The following is a 17,394-nucleotide window of genomic DNA, read 5'->3' as shown; positions in this document are numbered from 1 at the left end:
TACAGTATGTATGTATGTTCCGCGATCACTCAAAAATGCAACCATCGATTTCAACGAAACTTGGTAAACACATCCCTTGCTACCTGGAAATAAGTCTTGTGGGGGTCTCGGCTCTCTAGGACGTACCGTTCCTGAGATATTTCCCAAAAATGACCTGCATTAGCCAATACAAGCCTGCAAGTCTTTCTTTTCATATCCCAACTGCCATACACACGGTCACATGACCCTTATCAGCCAATAGAAGCTCGCAGGCCCTTAGTCTCCACACACACACAGTTTTACTCCAGGTTTCCATAACAACCCAGCTATTTTTCTTCACTGCTGTAGGTCAGCTTTAGGCTAGGGCTACACGACGACATGTGTCGCACGACACATAGGGCACAACTACACTGCTACATGTGTTGCGTGACATTGATGTTGCACCAATGTCGCGCAAGAATTTTTATAATGATAGTCTATGGTGTCGCAATGTGACATGTGACATGCTGCGATTGAGACAGTCGCAGAAAAATCCCTCTTGGATGGATTTTTTGCAACTGTCGTGTTGCAGTCGCAGCATGGTCACATGTCACAGTGCGACACCATAGACTATCATTATAAAAATTGTTGAGACAAAATGTCGTGTAACACATGTTGTCGTGTAGTGCCCTGCCTAGCATTAATGGGGCAGGGCGCTGTGGAGGTCACTGTTAAAGGGGAGGGCGCTGTGGAGGTCACTGTTAAAGGGGAGGGTGCTGTGGAGGTCACTGTTAAAGGGGAGGGTGCTGTGGAGGTCACTGTTAAAGAGGCGGGCACTGTGGAGGTCACTATTAAAGGGGCAGGGCGCTGTGGAGGTCACTGTTAAAGGGGCAGGGCGCTGTGGAGGTCACTGTTAAAGGGGCAGGCACTGTGGAGGTCACTGTTAAAGAGGTGGGCACTGTGGAGGTCACTGTTAAAGTGGCGGGCGCTGTGGAGGTCACTGTTAAAGGGGCAGGGCACTGTAGAGGTCACTGTTAAAGGGGTGGGCACTGTGGAGGTCACTTTTAAAGGGGCAGGCACTATGAAGGTCACTGTTAAAGGGGCAGGCACTGTGAAGGTCACTGTTAAAGGGGCGGGTGCTGTGGAGTTCACTGATAAAGAGGTGTTCACTGTGGATGTTACTGTTAAAGGGGCAGGCCACTGTGGAGGTCACTGTTAAAGGGGTGGACACTGTGGAGGTCACTGTTAAGGGGGCAGGCACTGTGGAGGTCACTGTTAAGGGGCAGGGGCCACTATTAAAGGCTACTGCTGTGGAGTTCACTGTTAAGGCAGTGGGGTACTGTAAAGGTCAAAGTTAAGGGGATGGGCTGCTGTGGAGGTCCCATTTTGAAGTGGCGGGGTACTGTGGGGGGGGGTCAGTTTTAAGGGGCGGGGTGCTGTAGAGGTCACTGTTATGGGGGATACTGTCTATATCTTTTAACAACACACACAAGCATTTAATGAAATAGATGAAATATACCAGTGCGAAGCCGGGTCCTTATGCTGGTACATTATAAATGTGAAATAAAGTTATAAAACAGTATTCCTATAATGGGCTAAAACATGTTATAACTAATGTAATGAAATATTAAAAACTCTAAAAAAAAATCTCAACTTCTCCAAAACAAATCTTGCTAATTTTGAGTGTAAAATATATTCATACAGGGGTGTAGCTATAGGGGAAGCAAGGGAAGCGGCTGCTTTGGGGCCCTTACCCAGAAGGGGCCCATCCAGGAGGAGGAGGACTAAAAGATTTTGTCCGGGCACCCTTAACAGTATTACACAATGAAATTATATACCGTGACAGTATAGACAGTGTAGAAAACGGATGGAACAGCTGCCGGCCCTGGTCTGAGAGAGCGATCTCTACTAGCCACAGGAGTGAGGGCGGCATGAAAGGAATGGGTTGCGAAAAAATTACTGGGGGAGGGGGGGCCCATTCAAAAATTTGCTGTGGGGCCCAGTCATTTCTAGCTATGCCAGTGCATTCATACATACAGTCGTGGGCGATAGTAGCCACTAGTGATGAGCGGCAGGGGCAATATTTGAATTTGCGATATTTCACGAATATTTTGTAGAATATTCATCATATATTCGCGAATTCGAGAATTCGAGATTATATTCTTGATTGCGAAAATCTGCAATGTAATATTCGCGTAATGCGCGAGAAATACCGGCGTGGGTCACTTATGCTACATTTTTCAAGCTGGTATAAGTTTCCTGAGACTGGAGAAAATGGTTGGCATGGCAGAACATTACAATAGCTTTATATGAAGATAGAGTGCTCCAATATATTCGCGATTGCGAATTTTCGGCAATTAATGATGCGCATATTTTTTCGCATTACTTGCAACTTGTGACATCACAGCACTATGTCTGTAGCATGTATGTATGGACAGCGGAACCTACACCTGAGCTACACTATAGATCAGGGGTGCACAACCTTTTCTGGTTGGGGGCCACATTGTCAACCTCAACCAATTCCAAGGGCCAAAAATAAACTTTAAAGGGGTATTACCAAGTGAAATACAATATTTATGGCATATTGAACATACAGTATATATTATAAATGTCTAGTTACACTTCTAGTACTCCCATCTAATGGGACAATACATGAAAGATTCATGTGAGCAGCCACAAGACATAGACATACATGTCTGATACCAGACGGCTGGGGGCTGCATAGAATGGTATTGAGGGCCGCATGTGGCCCCCGGGCTGCAGGTTGTGCACCCCTGCTATAGATCAATCTAACTTACACTGACTATCTCCCCGTAACTATCTGAATTATATGTATATAAGTTAACTGTCTAATGTAATAACACAAAGCACAGAGCACAGCAATGACACTGCTCTCTCTCTCTCTTTCATAACTGCAATAAACTTCTGAAAATAGCTGCTGGGGAGGTTCTTATATAGTAAGGGGTAGGCAACTTTCCTATTGGTTGCTAGGGAAGTTGCTAAGCTGTGATAAAGCCTTCTCATTGGCCCACAAGCTAGAAGAAGGGAGGGATGATCACCTGATGTGTACTGTGCTAAAAAAAAAAAAAAGAATATTCGAATTTTACGAATTTATAGCGCTATATTCTAAATATTTGCGAATTCTCGAAGTGCCGATATTCGCAATAAAAATTCGCTATTCGAATATTCGCACTCAACACTAGTAGCCACAAATATGTTCATTAAGCTGAAATCCAATAATTCACGTTTATTAACATGTATGTTACATTTGTTGACTTTATGACCGATTTTGGATTAATGTCTCATTTTGGCCATTTTGCTTTCATTTATAAAACATATTTTCCAGGTTGCAGAATTCCTGTCTCCATGTGTGTCCTCTGTGCTTAGGATGCAGCCAGCCAGTGTTTTACAGAAAATGGATATGTGAAATGAAACTGGAGATTTTGTAAATCGCTAACTTATTTTAGTTTTATGCTATTTTTGTGGTTTCATTGGATTACATAAGATCTGTATAAATACTCAATTCCTTTTTTCTTTAATATTATGAAATAAGGGCATGATATTGCAGACCACACTCCGATCTTCTGATAACCCACCCAAAGAGTATGTACATGTTTGCCATAAAAAAAATGGCCTGCATAGTTATTGATCAGCCATAACGTTAAAACCAATAACGGATGAAGTGAATAACATTATCTCATAACGGTGGCACTGGTCAAGGGGTGGGATATATAAAGCAGTAAGGGAACGGTTAGTTCTTGAAGTTAAAGTGTAGCAAGCAGGAAACATGGGCAAGCGAAAGGGCATGGCCACATGGTCAGCCAAAAACAAGTGTAAATTCAAAAATGAGAAGTAATGTGTCCTGTGGCTTCCAAATCTGCATGCAGAAGCCTTACCATGTGGCTGTACCCTTAGGATCTGAGAGACTTTGGCAAGGGCCACATTGTGATGGCTATAGAAAAAGCATCTCCAAAATGCCAGGTCTTGTGGGGTGTTCTTGATGTGTAGTGGTTAGGAAATACCAAACGTGGTCCAACGAAAGACAATGTCATAGATGCCTAACAGTGCCGTCTTCATTATTGATTGGACCCTGGGCAAGAATTTACTTGGGCTCCCTGGATCCTACACCCTAGCATGCAATTACGCCTTCCACTACAATATGCAAATAGTACTGTACTACTAACTCCTCCATCCACCCCTCCCTCCCCTTCTCCATCCCCCCCCCCTTCTCCAAACACCCAGCAGCACCCTTACTCACATAAAACAAGTAATATATATATAATATAGCTTACAGTAAATTACTGTAAATACTTACAGTTCTGAAGACTCCAGCAGGCTCAGGAGCAGTGCACTGGGCAGCTGGGCTCAGGGCTGGAAGTGGGCACCGCTCTGCAGTTCAGGAAGGAGACCGGGGCTCATCCTAGCGTTACAGTGCCTCCGCGTGATGTCATGACGCGCGGCATTTGCAAAGGGCAGGGGAGTTCGGGAGGAGAAGCAAGCAAGTACCATATTTTTCGCTTTATAAGACGCACCTGATGATAAGACACACCTAGGTTTTTGAGAAGGAAAATAAGAAAAAAATATTTTGAACCAAAAGGTGTGCTTTTGGTGGGTTTTGAACTAATGGTGGTCTGTGGATGACACTGTTATGGAGGGGATCTGTGGATGAGGCACTGTTATGGGGATTTGTGGATGACGCACTGTTATGGGGGAATCTGTGGATGACGCACTGTTATGGGGGCATCTGTGGATAACACTGTCATGGGGATATCTGTGGATGACACTGTTATGGGGCATCTGTGGGTGATGCACTGTTATGGGGGGATCTGTGGATGATGCACTGGTATGGGGGCATCTGTGGATGACAGTGTTATGGGGACATCTGTAGATTTTGCACTGTTATGGGGGCATCTGTGTGGATGACACTGTTATGGGGGATCTGTGGATGAAACTGTTATGGGGAGGATCTGTGGATGACACAGTTATGGGGGGATCTGTGGATGACACTGTTATGGCGGGAAGATCTGTGGATGACACATATATAGCATCTGATGCTAAATATGTGTCATCCACAGATCCCCCCATAACAGTGTCCCTGTGTAAATAGTGACCCCCAATACAGGGGGTGGAGGCAACTGGTGTTGGAATCGCGGCAGGGCCCGGTGCAGTCACTGTACTCTATTATACCGGGCCCCGCTCACAGCAGTCTTTATATGTATGTAAAGTGTAGTCATGGCTGGGAGCTAGATAGCTAGTACTCACTATCAAACATTCACTCCGTCACGCCGCAGCAGTCTGCTCCTCCCACTTTATTAATGAAGAAGGCAGAGCAGTGACGGAGTGAGTGACGTTACACGGCCGGCTTGCCTGCTACGGTAGTTTTCGGGACACGGAGCCGGCGGAGCAGAGCAGATATTTTAGGATGTCATTGTGGCTGTGGACAGTGGCCAGCAGGGCTCAAGAGGCAGCTGCCTTGGGCCCCCCTGGCGCAACTGGGCCCAGAACAGCTGCCCCTTTGGCCCATGTTAAAGACAGCCCTGATGCCTAAGGCTATTTGATGCACATGGGGAGTGAAGACAAGCCCATCTGGTCCAATTCCACCAGAGAGATACCGTAGCACAAATTGCTGAAAAAGTTATAGGGGTTTTCTGGGATTTTTTTAACTAGAGATGAGCAAAGTTATGTAAAATTCGATTTCCGCTGCTCCCCGTCATTGTACCCCTCAGCTGCCGCGTTCATAGCTGATCGCGGCATCTGGTAGGAATGATACAGTGTAAAATAAAAATAAAAATAATAATAATATCTGATCCATTTGCTTGCGACAGGCCTGCCGCAATCTTGCTTGGAGTCCGGCGTGGTGATGTCATACGTCACTGCGCACAGGATTTTGGCCGATATCTTCAAGCAAGATGTAAGTATATATTTTTTTGTTTTTTACACTATTTCAGGTTAAATTGATTCACTACCATGACGCACAAGGAAATTTGGCTTTGCGGCGTATCAAATTTATCTTTTGTCCATTCGCTCAGCACTACTTATGACCTATCTTTGTAAAGGTCATCAGTATCTGATCAGTGGGATGGGGGGGGGGTTCAAGACCCGGGATCCCAGCCGATCAGCTGTTTGAGAAGGCACCTCCTTCTCTCAGCTCACCAAGCACAGCGCCATCCATCGCAGCTCAGCCCCATTCACTTCAATAGGGCTTAGCTGCTTCTCCGCCATGTAACATCACATGGCCTAGGAAAAGCTGCAAACAGGCTGCAGCGCTACTGTAAGCACTGGTGCCTTCTCAAACAGCTGATCGGCGGGGGTCTTGGCTGTTGGACACCCACCGATCAATAAGTGGTGACAGAGACCCTGATTCCTGCACAGCGTTACCACGGGGGTATATGCTATATTGCAATGCTATAAACCTCAACTTTCCCCATGACCCTTATAAATGCCATACTCTAAACGCCCCTGGTCCGAGCAGCTGGGGCACCCCTCTTTCCTCTCCATGTCCATACACCAGTGTTTTTCTTTTGTTCTGCATGGTGACATTGAAATATACGTCGGAGTAGAGTCTTTCTATGTAATCAACTGTAAATATATTCAGATATAAGCTTCAGTGATTTTAATGTTGACACAGATAATGCCGCCGTAAATTACATAATGGTAAACTATTAATTGTAAAATTACACACAAAAAATAGGATTGTGAAGTCATTTTAAAGAAATTGCATTGTTCATCAGCATAAAACTTAATTTAAAAAGGAAATAAAGTTAATTAATCCCCACATCACAGAATTAGAAAGCTGCTGTTTAAACTAACTAGTTAGCCGTAATATGATAAGTCTCTGTGCGAACTGTAACGGCAATGCCTGGAAGAGCGAATCCATCAGGATGTTCCCCTCTCACCCCCACGTATTAATTGTCTATCATCGTAAAACAATTGTCATGTTTTAAAAGGAATGAATTCATTTAACAAACTGCGTTCCACCATTTATCCTCAATCGATGCGGCTGAGAGGGAAAAGTCACCGCGTCGCAATTTGTTTAAAAATAACTGCTATCATTACCGGCAATCTCTCATTTAAGTATTAATTAATTCAACTGCGTTTTATTTGACATTATGTCTTCAACGAGATGCTCAATGTCTCTCTGTTATATAGGTGTCATGAACACAGCAGAGCCGAGTGCGCCAAGCCTGTATGGCAATCCGCGCCTTCTAGAAGAGCTCCGCAACGCAGCATCCGATGAAGCATGCGTCTGAATCTGCGTCCGTATAATACTGGAGGCATAGGATGGAATAAGACTGTGTGAATAGGCGCCATAGAGACACAGAAACCAAGTGTAATGGGGAGCCGGCGACTGTGGAGGAGCGAGAACACGGCCTCCGTCCTCTTCTCCATGGGGACCGTCTCCATGCGACGCGGCCGGCATCCTCCTAGCTGAAAGAGGTACTGAGCGCCGATCACAATTTATCGGCTCTCAGATGGTTTGGGCTGGACTTGGGTCACATGATGCTGGCCACGTCTTGTGACCCACTTGTTCTGCTATTTAAACAGGCAAACTGATGGCCACAGGTTGCCTGTGAATGGTCTTGCTACCCTCACCAGCATTTTCGTATTGTGCCTTCTGTGTGTTTTGGACCTCGGCTCTGTTTTTGACTTCGACCTTGTGACCTCCCTGGAATTGACTTGACTTCTTGGTTTCAGACGCCGGATTGTTTTTTGACTTTGTTATCAGATTGCTCCCTGTGTACCTGCGTGAACTCTTGTTGGCTTGTCTGACTCTGTAACGGTACTTCTGTTATCTTCTTAGGCCCCGGCACATATCTAAGCGAGGGACTGCCTCCAAGTTGTACGCCGCCGATTAGGACGGGCCGTGAAAGTAGGCAGGGACAGAGGTGGGGTAGAGTTTAGGGCTGCACTTATCCCTACCCTCTGTCATGACAGATTCACAGGACTTACCTATACCATGGACCCTATGCGAGTCCTCACGAACCAGGTACATAGTCTCGCCCAAATGGTGCAGGATTTGGCGGAGAGGTTACAGCAGCAGGAATTGCACCAGGCCCCACCTGTAGTGGCCTCCTCCGCTCAAAATCTTCAACTTCATGTCAAACTGCCTGACCGTTTTTCAGAGGATAAGAAGTATTTGCTGACATTTAAAGAAAACTACAAGTTTTATTTTTGTTTACGTCCACATTTTTCTTGTTCCGAACAGCAAAGGGTAGGCATTATCTTCTATTTGCTGGAGGGAGGTCCGCAAGAATTGGCCTACTCCCTCCCCGTGGACTACTGCCTAACTACTGTTGAAGCATTTTTTCATGCCTTAGGGGTACTCTATGACGAACCCGATAGGTCGACGGTGGCAGAGTCTCAGTTATAGTCGCTTTGTCAGGGGGACAGACCCTTTGTCAGGGGCACCCAATTCCTCTGGCTGGAATGACCCAGCACTTAGGTGTCAATTCAGGACTGGACTCTCCGATGAACTGAAGGACATGTTGGTCTGTTATCTCACCCCTGACACTTTAGAACAGACTATGATCCTAGTTGTCCACTTAGTTCGACGTATTAGGGAAAGACGGCGAGGAATTCTGACTTTTCCACAGGTGGTAGTCAAACCGGACTCTTCACCCTTGAGATTTAATTTGGAAAGTAACCCAGAAGAACCCATGCAACTTGGGATGACCAAGATGGATCTTAGAAGTCAAAAGGGTGTCTGTTTCTACTGCGGAGAATCTGATCACTGGGTACACCTTTGCCCCAAAATTCCTCCCTCCAAGAGATCCTCCAGGCCTGATGATCAGAAGGATAAGGTACTCCCAGAGGTAGTAAAAGAAAAAGTATTGTTGCCGGTAATTATTTATTTGGGCATGTGTAAAGGGTCTGGAAAGGCGTTCATTGATTCTGGGTCCGCCTCTAATTTTATCGACTATAATTTTGCCTTGTCATTGGGATTACCTATTTTTCTCTTCCCAAGCCTATACACATTATAGCTATTGATTCCACTCCTTTGGTGGGCGGTACTGTGGAATATTGTACACCGGAGGTAACCTTGACGGTGGGGCTTAGTCATATGGAGAGTTGTTCCTTTTTGATATTAAAAAATGTATCCGTGGAAGTAGTTTTGGGCATGCCCTGGCTTCAAATTTATAATCCAATTATCAACTGGTCCACGGGTGAATTAAAGAAATGGGGACAAAAGTGTGAGTCATGCTGTTTACCGTATATTCAAGCTGGAATCGCTTTTGAATCGAATAACCTGCCCCCTTACATCAGTGACTTCGGTGATGTGTTTTCCAAGTTTGATGCCGAGTTCCTAATTCCAGGATCGAAGTTCCCTAAGGGTCGTATTTATAGTCTATCTGGCCCTGAACGGAGGTCTATGAGGGATTATTTGAAGGAAAGTTTACAAAAAGGTCATATTAGACCTTCGGTTTCCCCTATGGGGGCAGGATTTTTCTTTGTTGAAAAAAAAAGATGGTTGATTAAGACCTTGTATTGATTATCGAGAGATAAACAAAATTACCGTATTTTTAGCCCAAAAGTGGGGGAAAAATTACCCAGCGTCTTATGGGGCGAATGCTGCCATTTTATATCGCAGTCTGCGATGCTGCAGCATCGCAGACTGCGATGTATCAGCTGGAGGGGGGAGGAGGGGCCGGTGTCATGCAAATGCGGCGGGGCCGGTGCGGTCACTGTACTCCGGCCCCGCCGCTCACTCACTACTTTATTGCCTAAACCTTTTATAATAATAACTTTAATTGAAGTTCTGATCCTTAGCCCCATCTGTACTACTTACTAAATGTCCTGTAGCAGGCAGAGCAGGGCGCCGCCTACTTTATGACCGCACCGGCCCCGCCGCATTTGCATGCCACCGGTCCCTCCTCCCTCCCCCTCCCACAGGTTTTGCTCCGGTATATTAGGGCATCTGTGGATGCCACTATTATGGGGTGGGGGATATGTGGATGGCACTGTTATGGGGTGGGGGATCTGTGGGTGACACATATATAGCAGTGCCATCCACAGATCCCCCTCCATAACAGTGCCATCCACCGATCCCCCATAACAGTGCCATCCACAGATCCCCCATAACAGTGCCATCCACAGATCCCCCCATAACAGTGCCATCCACAGATCCCCCCATAACAGTGCCACCCACAGATCCCCTCCATAACAGTGCCATCCACAGATCCCCCATAGTAGTGTCATGCACAGACCACCATTAGTTCAAAACCCATCAAAAGCACACCGTTTGGTTAAAAATATTTTTATCTTATTTTCCTCCTCAAAAACCTAGTTGCTTCTTATGGGCCAGGGCGTCTTATAGGGTGAAAAATACAGTACTATAAAAAATCAATACCCTTTGCCGTTGATACCATACCTGTTTAATCAGGTCCTTGGAGCCCAATGGTTCCCTAAACTCAACCTCAGGGGAGCATATAATCTAATTCGTATCAAGGAGGGGGATGAGTGGAAAACTGCTTTTCATATTCCTTAAATATTCTTTATTAATGATATTTTCAGGCAATTTATTAGAAAATTCTTGATAGTTTATTTAGGCGATATTTAGATTTTTTTCACCCGATTGGGATTCTCATGTTAGCCACACTAGACAGGTACTAGAGGTTCTTCGAGAAAACCAACTATTTGCTAAAGGTGAAAAATGTATATTTGGGGTACAGAAAATTTAGTTTTTGGGGTATGTTCTCACTCCCCAATCCTTTAAGATGGATCCAGGGAAGGTGTAGGCGATTCTGGAATGGGTGAGGCCCTCCTCTCTAAAAGCGTTACAACGTTTTTGGGGTTTTTCCAATTACTACCGGAAATGTATTAAAAAAAATTTGGTTGTCGTTAAGCCTCTCACTGACCTAACTAGAAAGGGAGCGGATTTAGTGAATTGGTCTCCCAAAGCCACTAAGGCTTTTGAAACACTCAAGAGATGTTTTGTTAACGCTCCTATTTTGGTCCAACCTGACCAAGAGAAGCCTTTTGTGGTCGAGGTCGATGCCCCTGAGGATGGGGTAGGAGCGGTACTCTCCCAGGGGTCATCAACTTTCATGAACCTGAGACTGTGCGCATTTTTCTCTCGTAAGTTCTCTCCTACCGAAAGAAATTATGATATTGGGAACCGAGAATTGCTTGCTATTAAGTGAGTCTTTGAAGAGTGGGGTCATTTTTTGGAGATGGCCCTACATCGTGTTACAGTTCTTACTGAACATAAAAATCTCATGTTTTTGGAGTCTGCTAAGCAATTAAATCCCAGGCAGGCTAGATGGGCATTGTTCTTTACACGTTTTAATTTCTGTATTACTTTCAGGCCAGGAAGTAAAAATATTAAAGCTGATGCCCTGTCCCGAAGTTTCTGTGCTTTCCAACCTCCTGACACTCCACCTATATTGCAGGCAGGAGTCATTGTGGCTTTGGTCTCCTCTGATTTGACGACTGAAATTTCTGCGGAACAATACTTGGCACCGGTACAATCTCCTAGTGATAAATTATTTGTCCCTGGTCATTTACGCCTCTGACTGTTGGGTGAGTGCCACAACTCTGTTTTTAGTGGACATCTGGGTATTAATGCCACCAAGGAACTTGTGTCCAGTTTTTATTGGTGGCCTTCCTTGTCTAGAGATGTCCACTCATATGTTTCCGCATATGAGGGTTGTGCCAGGTCCAAGACTCTTAGGTCCCGTCCTGTGGGTCAGTTACGACCACAGTCCATCCCGAATAGACTGTGGTCCCATATTTCTATGGATTTCATCACAGACTTACCGGTTTCTGAGGGTAAGTCAGTTGTGTGGGTGGTGGTGCACAGATTTATTAAAATGGCACACTTCATCCCTGTCAAAATTGCCTAATGCCAAGACTCTGGCTTCCCTGTTTGTTGATCATGTTATACGTTTACACGGAATCCCAGAGAATGTGGTTTTGGATAGAGGTGTCCAATTTGTTTCAAGGTTTTGAAGTGCTTTTTGCCGTAAATGTCTTTGTCTTTTTCTTCGGTCTGTCATCCGGAAACCAACGGTCAAACTGAACGTTTGAACCAGTCTCTAGAGCAGTATTTAAGGTGCTATGTCTCTGATAACCAACAGCTGTGGGTGAAACATCTGCCTCTGGCTGAATTCGCCATTAACAACCAGGTGAATTCATTTACTGGTATGTCTCCTTTTTACTGTAATCTTGGTTTTCATCCACGATTTAGTTCGTTTTCGCCGTCCTCGTCGCAAATTCCAGAGGCTGATGTAATGGCTAGAGAACTGTGCACAGTCTGGGCCCAGGTTCAGTCGAACCTGAGAAAAGCCCAGGAGATTCAGAAAAGTAACGCAGATAAAAAGTAGATTTTGGGTTGGGTGATAAAATATGGTTGTCCACTAAGAATTTGTCTTTGAAGGTACCTTTGAATAAGTTTGCACCACGGTTCATTGGGCCTTACGAGATTGTGGGCATTATTAATCCTGTATGTTTTAAGTTAAGATTACCCAACTCCTTTCGTATCCATAATGCTTTTCACAAGTCTTTACTTAAAAAGTATGTGTCGCCTGTATCCCCTTCACAGGAAGCTCCACCATCAGTGGAGGTGGCCGGTCAACCAGAATTCGAGATCTCTAGCATTATTGATGCGAGAAAGGTAGGTAACTCTTTGAAACATTTGGTCCATTGGAAGGGCTTTGGTCCTGAGGAGAGGTCTTGGGTGCCGGCTAGTAAGATGCATGCTGTGAAGCTGGTGAGAAGGTTCCATCTTACTCCATCTTACTCACCCGGAAAAATGCTCCAGTAATTATGGGTCCGGTGGCCCCTCGTGGAAGAAGGGGTACTGTAATGGGGAGTCGGTGACGCGCTTCCTCCTTGCCTGCGTCCTCGTCTCCATTGGGACCAGGGGGCGGGGAGTACCCGGCCGTGCACGCCTCCTCAGCGCGGCCGGCATCCTACTAGCTAAAAGAGGTACCGATCGCCAATCGCAATTTATCGGTGCTCAGATGGTTTGGACTGGACTTGGGTCACGTGATGCTGGCCACATTATGTGACCCACTTGTTCTGCTATTTAAACAGGCAGCCTGCTAGCCACAGGTTGCCTGTGAATGGTCTTGCTACCCTCACCAGCATTTTTGTATCGTGCCTTCTGTGTGTTTTGGACCTCGACTCTGTTTTTGACCTCGACCTTGTGACCTCCCTGGAATTGACATGACCTCTTGGCTTCAGACTCCGGATTGTGTTTTGACTTCGTTATCAGATTGCTCCCTGTGTACCTGCGTGACCTCCTGGCTTATCTGACTCTGTTATGATACTTCTGTTATCTTCTTAGGCCCCTGCACATATCTAAGCGAGGGACTGCCGCCAAGTTGTACGCATTCGGTTAAGAGTAGGCAGGGACAGAGGTGGGGTGGAGTTTAGGGCTGCACTTATTCCTATCCTCTGTCATGACACCAAGATATTCAACTCCTTCCCACCCCATAAATGTACAGTTCTGTACAGAGTCAGAGCCAGTTTTGTCGTAGAAATATACCGACTCCAACTCTGACTTCAAAATAAAAAAAAATTCAAGACACACCTAGATTTTAGAGGAGGAAAATCAGAAAAAAAATATTTTTCATCAGACCCCCCCATATAAGACCTCAGATCAGACCCCAATATCAGACCTCAGATCAAACAAAAATTAACTAAATGCTCTTCCTGCGTTCTCTACTCCCTAGTCTCCTCTGGGCCCATTCTGCATAGTGCACACACTACATCCTGATGCTGTATGCAGTCCGGACAGTGCAGAGGACCCGGACAAGACCAGGGAATGGTGAGTACAGCCAGTGCTAGCAGCACTACACTCACCGCTCCCCACGACTACTGCATACTAGTGAGCACTTCCATAATGGTAAAGGACACTGCTGGTGCCTTACATACCATGTATCGCTGAGCTTGTATGTGAAGAACTATTTTCTATGCAGAGGAAGAAGAGGTTAACAAGAGCAAATTGCAATACATCCTGGAAGACGCAGGTGCGATTTCTGGGATAGCCCCTTTAACTTTACACAGCCCCCTGCGCTGGGCCAAATTTTTATAAAAGGAGGCTTCCTTTGTTCCCTGATCTTTAATTCCTGGCCTAACAAAAGCCCCCAGGACTCTGCTGAGACAAACAGTGGCCTGTGTATATTTCCTGTGTGCATGTTACATTCTGTTTACTCCCAATTGCATGATCCTGCCTAGAAATGCTGACTTTGGTGTCACTCGATGAACGAGCTGCAGCTATGACACAGGCATTCATCGGGAACGAGAACAAGCTTTCCTATGAATGCTCCTTCCAGATAATTGCTCCAATTGTCTGCCCATGTAATGGGACCTTTAGTGACTTGTGCCAAGGATCAGGTTCACATCATAGGTATACTAAAATGTACCCTGTAGCGTGTATCACATAGCCTTACCTGAGAGTATTTAGTTTGAAAAACCCTTTTAGTTTAGTGCTCACTGCACTATAGGCTGGTGACACATGGTGACAAGGCAATTGGTTCATTAAAGAAGTGTCCCCACACTATCCACTAAATAGGTGATAGAATGTGCGATCGCTGGAAGCCCACCACTTGAGTCTATGCTGATCGCTACAACAGAGTCCCGAGCCCTCATTCCTGTGCATTACCATTCCATTCAAAGTCTATGGGAATGATGGAGACAGCTTAGTATAGCGCTTAGTTCTTTTCATTTTCCATAGACATTGAATGGAGTGCTAGCACATATGCTCCACTGCTGCTCTATTGAAAGTTCTCCTTAATGCAGTCGTGCACTGGGGAGGAATTGGGGGATCCGGTGAAGTTATTTTGTAGCAGACGGTGTAATGTATAGTATCAATTTCCCCAATATCTCATTTTCTATTCCTAGGTGGTTTGTTCTGTACTGTACTTTTATAAGGACCAGTTATATACTGTATGCCATGGGCAGTTTTGGTATAATATACAGTCAAGTCCATAAATATTGGGACATGGACACAATTCTAACATTTTTGGCTCTATACACCACCACAATGGATTTGAAATGAAACGACCCATGGTCTTCCGGGTCTTTTGGTGTTGCTGAGCTCACCTGTGCGTTCCTTCTTTTTATGGATGTTCCAAACTGTTGTTTTGGCCACGCCTAATGTTTTTGCTATCTCTCTGATGGGTTTGTTTTGTTTTTTCAGCCTAATGATGGCTTGCTTCACTGATAGTGACAGCTCTTTGGATCTCATCTTGAGAGTTGAGAGCAACAGATTCCAAATGCAAATGGCACACTGGAAATGACCTCTGGACCTTTTATCTGCTCATTGTAATTGGGATAATGAGGGAATAACACACACCTGGCCATGGAACAGCTGAGAAGCCAATTGTCCCATTACTTTTGGTCCCTTAACAAGTGGGAGGCACATATGCAAACTGTTGTAATTCCTGCACCGTTCACCTGATTTGGATGTAAATACCCTCAAATTAAAGCTGACAGTCTGCAGGTAAAGCACATCTTGTTCGTTTCATTTCAAATCCATTGTGGTGGTGTATAGATGTCCCAATATTTATGGACCTGACTGTATATATAAAAATGGACGTATATATGTATGTATGTTCCGCGATCACTCAAAAATGCAACCATCGATTTCAACGAAACTTGGTATACACATCCCTTGCTACCTGGAAATAAGTCTTGTGGGGGTCTCAGCTCTCTAGGACTTACCCTTCCTGAGATATTCTCAAAAAATGACCTGCATTAGCCAATACAAGCCTGCAAGTCTTTCTTTTCATATCCCAACTGCCATACACACGGTCACATGTCCCTTATCAGCCAATAGAAGCTCGCAGGCCCTTAGTCTCCCCATACAAACAGTTTTACTCCAGGTTTCCATAACAACCCAGCCATTTTGTGGAGGTCACTATTAAAGTTTTCGGGCACTGTGAAGGTCACTGTTAAAGAGGCGTTCACTGTGGATGTTACTGTTAAGGGGGCAGGGCGCTGTGGAGGTCCCTGTTAAAGGGGCGGACACTATGGAGGTCACTGTTAAGGGGGCAGGGGCCACTATTAAAGGGGCAACTGCTGTGGAAGTCACTGTTAAGGAAGCAGGGTACTGTGAGGTCACTGTCAAGGGAGTGGGGTGCTGTGAAACTCACTGTTAAAGGGGCAGGCTGCTGTGAAGGTCAAAGTTAAGGGGATGGGCTACTGTGGAGGTCCCATTTTAAAGTGGTGGGGCACTGTGGGGGGGGGTCAGTGTTAAGGGGTGGGTTGCTGTTGAGTTCACTGTTAAAGGTGCGGGGTGCTGTAGAGGTCACTGTTTTGGGGATACTGTCTATATCTTTTAATGACACACACAAACATTAAATGAAATAGATTAAATATACCCGAGCGAAGCCGGGTCCTTCTGCTAGTAGAGCCATAAGAATAGATGTTCCAGAATAGTTATTACATTGGGAATGCAAGTAGTTACTGAAACAGACATGTCAGGAGGGGTGACAGGTCCTCTTTAAGGGCTCATGCACACAAACGTATTTTTCTTCCATTTCCATTCGTTTTATTTACAGGTCTGTATGTGAAACATAGAAACATAGAATGTGTCGGCAGATAAGAACCATTTGGCCCATCTAGTCTGCCCAATATACTGAGTACTATGGATAGCCCCTGGCCCTATCTTATATGAAGGATGGCCTTATGCCTATCCCATGCATGCTTAAACTCCTTCACTGTATTTGCAGCTACCACTTCTGCAGGAAGGCTATTCTATGCATCCACTACTCTCTCAGTAAAGTAATACTTCCTGATATTACTTTTAAACCTTTGCCCCTCTAATTTAAAACGATGTCCTCTTGTAGCAGTTTTTCTTCTTTCAAATATTCTCTCCTCTTTTACCTTGTTGATTCCCTTTATGTATTTAGCAGTTTCTATCATATCCCCTCTGTCTCGTCTTTCTTCCAAGCTACACATGTTAAGGTCCTTTAATCTTTCCTGGTAAGTTTTATCCTGCAATCCATGTACCAGTTTAGTAGCTCTTCTCTGAACTCTCTCCACAGTATCAATATCCTTCTGGAGATATGGTCTCCAGTACTGAGCACAATACTCCAAATGAGGTCTCACTAGTGCTCTGTAGAGCGGCATGAGCGCCTCCCTCTTTCTACTGGTAATGCCTCTCCCTATACACCCAAGCATTCTGCTAGCATCTCCTGCTGCTCTATGACATTGTCTGCCTACCTTTAAGTCTTCTGAAATAATGACCCCTAAATCCCTTTCCTCAGATACTGAGGTTAGGACTGTATCACTGATTTTATAAATGAAACCATTCATTTCAATAGGGCTGGAAAAAAACCTGAAATGACTCAGTGTGAATTCAGTGTTCTTATGTCCACATGTCCGTCCGTCCATTTTGTGGACAAGGACAGGCATTGCTAATGGATCCACACAAAAAACAACTGATGCAACATGGACGTCCCACAGATGTCATCCGTTTTTTTGGCG

The sequence above is a fragment of the Bufo bufo genome, chromosome 7 (genome assembly GCF_905171765.1).
Source record: "Bufo bufo chromosome 7, aBufBuf1.1, whole genome shotgun sequence".
In the NCBI taxonomy this organism is placed as follows: Eukaryota; Metazoa; Chordata; class Amphibia; order Anura; family Bufonidae; genus Bufo; species Bufo bufo.
This window is presented reverse-complemented; position numbering follows the sequence as displayed.